The following is a 7,152-nucleotide window of genomic DNA, read 5'->3' on the forward strand; positions in this document are numbered from 1 at the left end:
TATACTTCTCTAATTATAAGGAGTCAAACAAGTTTACATTTTCTGGGCTGTTGAAGAGGGCAATTTACTTGTGTAATCCATAGCCTGTTTTGAAAACCTTCTCAATATGAAGCTTTCATTCCATACTCAGTTTTCTGGGAGTAAAACTGCAATCTAATCCCACATACCTGGGAGTAAACCACACTGAATTCAATAGATTTACTTTTGAGTAGTCATAGTTAGGATTGTGCTGTAACTCAATAGGACTTTTATGTGAACATAGCAAAGGATTGTCTTTGTGTTTTAAATCTTTCTATTTCCCTCCACTCCTATTTTTAAAGCAATGAGGCAGGGTTTACTTAGATGTCACTGCTTTTATTTAGAAGGAAACTAATACTGATTTTATTTTAATTTTTTTTAAATGTTCTGCAATGACCAACTGATGTTGACAACAAACTATTATACAGGGTGTATATATTTTTACATCACTAGTGTGTGCGTATATGGTGTCTTTCCAACAACCCTGTGAGGTAGAATTGCCGACTGGAAACCAAGGCAGCTCACAACAAGAAATAAAGCCATTTAGAATCCAATAAAAACACGTATAAACCAGTTGCAAAACAGCTTAAAGTGGCATGATTCTGAATTTTGGGCTGGGTGAAGTTCCTTATCACTGAAGGTTGCAGTTCTGTGCACGCTTCCCTGTTTGAGTAAGCCCTACTGAATACATTGGGACTTGCTTCTAAGTAAACATGCATAGGTTGCACTATAAATATCTTTGTTGGTTGTATAAATAATAACGGCAGAACAGGCAGAGGATAACAATGTGTATGTTACAACGGCTGTGAAGGCGGATGAAGGCTGCAGCAGATAAAAGACTTCCAATTGTCGTGGTATCCATGCCATTGGATCAAAGCCTTTTTCTGTCAAGATTGTGTGTTCACATTATTGGTGAACATTATTTCACATTATTGGTGGAAGAATGCACAAGGCAGTAAGACTCTAAAGTACCATGGGCAACAAATCATACGGCCAGCATAATGCAAAGCACACTAACATAATCAGTGACATAATTTTTATAGGCTCTGCTTACTGCTATTGTGGAAATACCTTTGTCCAAGTTTTATTTTATTTCCCCATCAGATACTGTGGTAAAAAGGAACAGACAAAGACGTGCACAGTTTTGTGGAACATGCTGTGTTCAAGAAGCACAGATGGTATTAGGTGATGGGGTGATAAGAATATTCTGACTATGAAGTTTTCAAACTTTTCTCCATAATGACGCAGTTTCCTTGCTATAAAAATAAAAACCAACTGCCAAATAAATTCTGCTCATTGATCCCATCAAACCACCTCACAGTCCTATTTTTAAAAGCAATTTTTAGGAGATTCAGCACGATCCAAAATCAGAATTAACCCATCAGCCAATCCAGGGATACCAAAGAAATAAATATGCCTTCATCATCATCTAGCTGCTTGAGGCTGAGGTTGCTTCCACATTGGCTGTTTTCTCTGGAACTGACATTATTTGTTCCCTAAGTTACTATGGAGAATCCAGACAATGCTGCTTTTAAATGATTGCATTACAGTGTTTTTCATGTCATCCTTCAATATTTTTTCAAGATCTGGTTTGTGGCATTTCCCACCCACTAACTTGAAACACAATTGCAGTGCCATCTTGTACAGAGTGAGCTGGCAAAGCACTATTGATTCCCAGGAATGGAGATAGGGAGTGCGAATGAAGGAGGAAGGCAAGAGGACTTGGGACCTTCAATAGGGTTCTAAACCTGGCTGCAGCAAAGGGCATGTTTCAGTCACCTGGGTGTCTTGACCTCACTGTCCACCTGCAGCAGCAACCCCATCTCCCCACCATTAAGTCAGCTGACTCCTGAAATGCTGCTGATGGATGGCATGGCTGAAATGCTGGTGGCTAGGGACCAGATCACTGTGTGCCATATTGGTCCTCCCTCCCTCCCCCTCTATGTGGTTTTAAACCAGGGATCACCAGCCCGGCACCTTCAGGTGCCATGGCTCCTGCTGAGGCTTTCATTAGTGCCCGCAGGCAGGGCCCTCAGACTCTGAGCTTTCATTTTCCAGTGTTTTTAGTCAATGAGCGATGTCAAAGCTGTGACTAATAAGTGAGTTGTTTCACACCAGGCCATAGGAATCCTTGGGGTCTTAAACAGCTGCTGTTTCCCTCTCTCCTTTAGTGAACTTTTCCTGCTTCTGTCTTATTTTCTAGTAGTCCTCAGAATCTCCATAGTTTACCCTTCCTTTTTCCTAGTAACCAGGATGCCCCATGATATTCTCATTAGCAAGAGAGCTAAATGTGGGCTGGATGGAAAAACTATCAGGTGGATCCACAGTTGGCTCCAGAATCATACTCAAAGAGTGCTTATCAATAGTTCTTTCTCAAACTGGGCAGAAGTAACGAGTGGGGTACCGCAGGGCTCGGTCCTGGGCCCAGTGCTCTTTAACATTTTTATTAACGACTTGGATGAGGAGGTACAGAGCATGCTTATCAAATTTGCAGATGATACAAAAATTGGGGGGCATAGCTAATACTGTGGAAGACAGAAACAAGATTCAACGGGACCTTGATAGGCTGGAGCATTGGGCTGAAAACAACAGAATGAAATTCAACAGGGATAAATGTAAAGTTCTACACTTAGGAAAAAGAAACCAAATGCACAGTTATAAGATGGGGGATACTTGGCTCAGCAGTACGACATGTGAGAAGGATCTTGGAATTGTCATTGATCACAAGCTGAATATGAGCCAACAGTGTGATGTGGCTGCAAAAAAGGCAAATGCAGAGCTTGGAAGATTACGTTTAAAGAGTAATAAATTACAGTTACAGTTACATGGCCCCCAAAAAAGTAGTAATTGCCATTACAATTACAATTGCTCTGAAAGTAACTGATTACTTCACTTTTCCTCCAAAGTAATCGCTACAATTACATTTCAGTTACTTTAAAAAAACACCTACAAGGTGCTGGCCTTGGCTGCTGCACATCTAAGTAGCCTAAAACAACATTAAAAATAAACAAACACATACAGAGGTAGTAGAATAATTATTTTTATTCATAAGAGAGCAATGGTAGTCTCTCCGCTGGTAAGGGTGGTGGGGAGGGGCTGAGGCCACTGCTCAGATCTTTGCACGTCAAACCAAGTGCAATCCTCCCCACTCAGCCAGCCAACATAATCTCTCTCACTTAACTACCTCCGAGACCCTGCCCTGCCACCAACTAAGGGACACTCACTCAAGCAAACATTTCCCCCTGAGATGCAAAAAAGTTAAAACACTGCAAATGCAGCACAGTAGCCAGAGAGGGTGGTGGAGGCCACTTTGTGTGCCAAGTGCAAACACAGTATACACACACACACACACACACACACGTTATCATCTTTCACCTCCACAGTTCTTTATCTCCATTCTGCTGCTGCCTCCTTCTCCTCCTTTATCCATGTTCTTGACCTCCGGATCCTTTCCCCCTCCACTCCATTCTTCACCACCACTATCCATTTTTTAAAATAATTGTTTTCTCCACTCCACCCCGTCTCACTCTCCGCCTCCTCCCTCGTCGCCTCTTACCCATCCACAGAGCATGAGGAAAGAGCGACACTGCACAGAAACCCAGTTTGAGGGGCATGATTTTCATCCACAAATCAGAGGAGCAGAAGACTTCCCCTGCTCCTCCCCAAGTAATGCCCAAAAGTAATTCTGGAAATGTCACAATTACTCCACAACAGTAGTAAAATTACTCCTAGTTCTATTACAATCAAAATGTAAAGGAATTACCCATTCGTTACTCAAAAAAGTAACGAATTACAAGTAATTCTTTACTTGTAACTAGTTACTTCCAAGCTCTGGGCAAATGCTATATCAGGCTGCATTAACAGAAGTATAGTTTCCAAATCATGTGAAGTATTAGTTCCCCTCTATTCAGCACTGGTTAGGCCTCATCTTGAGTACTGCTTCCAGTTCTGGTCTCCACACTTCAAGAAGGATGCAGACAAACTGGAACAGGTTCAGAGGAGGGCAACAAGGATGATCAGGGGACTGGAAACAAAGCCCTGTGAGGAGAGACTGAAAGAACTGGGCATGTTTAGCCTGGAGAAGAGAAGACTAAGGGGAGATATGATAGCACTCTTCAAGTACATGAAAGGTTGTCACATAGAGGAGGGCTGGGATCTCTTCTCGATCGTTCCAGAGTGCAGGACACTGAATAATGGGCTCAAGTTGCAGGAAGCAAGATTTCTTACTGAACATCAGGAAAAACTTTGTAACTGTTAGAGCCATATAACAATGGAATCAATTACCTAGAGAGGTAGTGGGCTCTCCAATGCTGAAGGCATTCAAGAGGCAGCTGGACAGCCATCTGTCAAGAATGAGTTGATTTGGATTCCTGCATTGAGCAGGGGGTTGGACTTGATGGCCTTATAGGCCCAACTCTATGAATTCTATGATTCTATGCATCGTTCCTGTGGTGGGTTTGTCTGAGATCAGGTACCCCCATAAGGTGGTGGTGGTGGTTTGCAAATACTACTACACAGTAAGTATGGGTGGATGTTAAAACTTGACTCCCAAAATGGAAAAAAATTGCAAAATATGAAAATTTTGCAAAAAGACTTTGGCATATCTCCAGTCCATGCACTTATTAAGAATTCACTGTATATTTAACTCATAGTACAATGGTATACAAGTCTGCTTTAGAACTAGAAGGAAGTCTCTTTGTGTTTAATGGGGCATAACTCCTGGTAAGTGGGTACAGGATGTCAGCCTAGGCTTTGGTTTGGGATTGGCATTGGGGGAAACAGGGTTCTTATGCCTTTAACACAATCAAGACCAGAAAAACATAGCTGTTTTAGTTTTACAGCGGGGAGTGGAGCAACAATTACTGTACTGTCTCGGTTTTTAACATGCCATGCCCCCATGACAGTCATTTTGTGATTAGGGCCCACAGCACTTTCTCAAAATCTGAAATGTGCCCACTGGTCCAAAAAGGTTGGTGACCCCTGCTTTAGACACTGAAGCTGTTTACACACCCATGCCCCACCCAGGTTCTTTAGGACAGCCATGTGTGCAATACGAGTTGGGGAAATACTGGACCATCAGCAGCCAGGACTGGAAAGGTCACTCTTCTACTTCCTTCCAGCATTTCCTCCTCCCCTTCCTCAGAGGCTTTTGGGCTTCCATTCCAGGGCTTTGAAGTTTTTGACCCTTCTGTCGCTTAGGCTTCTACTTGTGAAGGCTTGGTTTTAATATTGATCATAGAATAGTAGAGTTGGAAGGGGCCTATAAGGCCATCAAGTCCAACCCCCTACTCAATGCAGGAATCCAAATCATATTGATAATGATGTTTATTATAATGATGATGATTATAATTCATTCTGGGTTTGCATAAATACAATAATAAAGCCCCCCAAAAATTAAAAAGGAAGAATTGGTGGAATCTGAGTTGAGGAGATGAGCAGTTAGAGGACTGTGTGCTGATGGCTGGGAAGAAAACAGTTCAGGAAGGGCAACTACAATAAGGGCAGGAGAATCAGGAGCTGCTGTAGACCATAGAAAATAGGGAGATCTTTGCTGATTGAAAGCTGCAATGCTAAAGACTTTCAAGAAAGTAAATCCCACTGTACCATATAGAATGTTAATAATAATAATAATAATAAAATTTTATTTCTAGGCTGCCTATCTGGCCGAATTAACGGCCACTCTAGGCGGCGTACATAGACTAAAATATAACATAGAGTAAAATATAACATAATACTAAACAAAACCCCAGTAGTCTATAGACATCCCGAGCAGCAGGTTCACGCACACATACACACACACGGTCTCTGGCCCCTTCAGCAGTTGCTGCTTTTGTAGCTGGAGAGAGACAGGGCCCCACCCTTCCAGGCCAGGTGGAAATCAGCCAGAAATGCAGGGAGCAGGTCTTGCAGAAACTCACACAGGTAGATGGTCTCTGGCCCCTTCAGCAGTTGCTGCTTTTGTAGCTGGAGAGAGACAGGGCCCCACCCTTCCAGGCCAGGTGGAAATCAGCCAGAAATGCAGGGAGCAGGTCTTGCAGAAACTCACACAGGTAGATGGTCTCTGGCCCCTTCAGCAGTTGCTGCTTTTGTAGCTGGAGAGAGACAGGGCCCCACCCTTCCAGGCCAGGTGGAAATCAGCCAGAAATGCAGGGAGCAGGTCTTGCAGAAACTCACACAGGTAGATGGTCTCTGACCCCTTCAGCAGTTGCTGCTTTTGTAGCTGGAGAGAGACAGGGCCCCGCCCTTCCAGGCCAGGTGGAAATCAGCCAGAAATGCAGGGAGCAGGTCTTGCAGAAACTCACACAGGTAGATATATGTAAAGAACATATAGAATGTTCTTCTGAACAAACATTTTACGATCTTCTGCTTGGTGATGATTGCAGTGAAGAGTATGGCTCTGCATTAGGTGCCACGTAGGACCACAATTATAATTCCATTTTCACCTGATAGTGGAAGAGCAATGTCTTAGCAGCACTAAAGGGTCTTAATGTGCAAAGGGCAGAATGTCGCACGTGTTCCTTCAACATTATAAATCCTGTTAATATTACACCACATCTCATTGGGAAGTATTGTATTGTATTGGTTTATTGCGGTCAAAGACCCAAGAAATATAAAAGTTCACCAGTAATACAGCAACTATAAAAACATCATAAGTTATTAGTACACATATACACTTTAAAACGGGGAAGATTTTCTTAGCCTCTGCACTAGATTAAAAAACTTGGCAACAGATTGTGTCAATATCTTATCAACGTCTGACATGAGGTAATGCAAATACCAGTTGGAGGACCTACCGGGGAAGCGGTTAATAATAGGAAAGATAAGTCTAGATCGTTCTGCGTCATACAAGTTACAACGGAGCAAAGTGTGGGCAAGGGATTAAATCTCAGTAAAAGTACAAGGACAAAGGCGCTTCGCCAATGGAATACCTTGAAAGCGACCTTCAAGGATAGCAGACGGGAAACAATTAAATCTTGCTCTAGAGAATCCCAGACGATATGTGGAGGTAGTTAAGTTTGCCAAATAGGCAGCATGGTTGGGAAAAGCGAAATTCAAGCCTAACAACAAAGGAGAACAAGTGGTGTTGGCCCTCGATCTAGAGTATTGGAGATCAATATCTTTGATACACTGTTC

Source organism: Rhineura floridana, chromosome 2 (assembly GCF_030035675.1).
Source record: "Rhineura floridana isolate rRhiFlo1 chromosome 2, rRhiFlo1.hap2, whole genome shotgun sequence".
Lineage (NCBI taxonomy): Eukaryota > Metazoa > Chordata > Lepidosauria > Squamata > Rhineuridae > Rhineura > Rhineura floridana.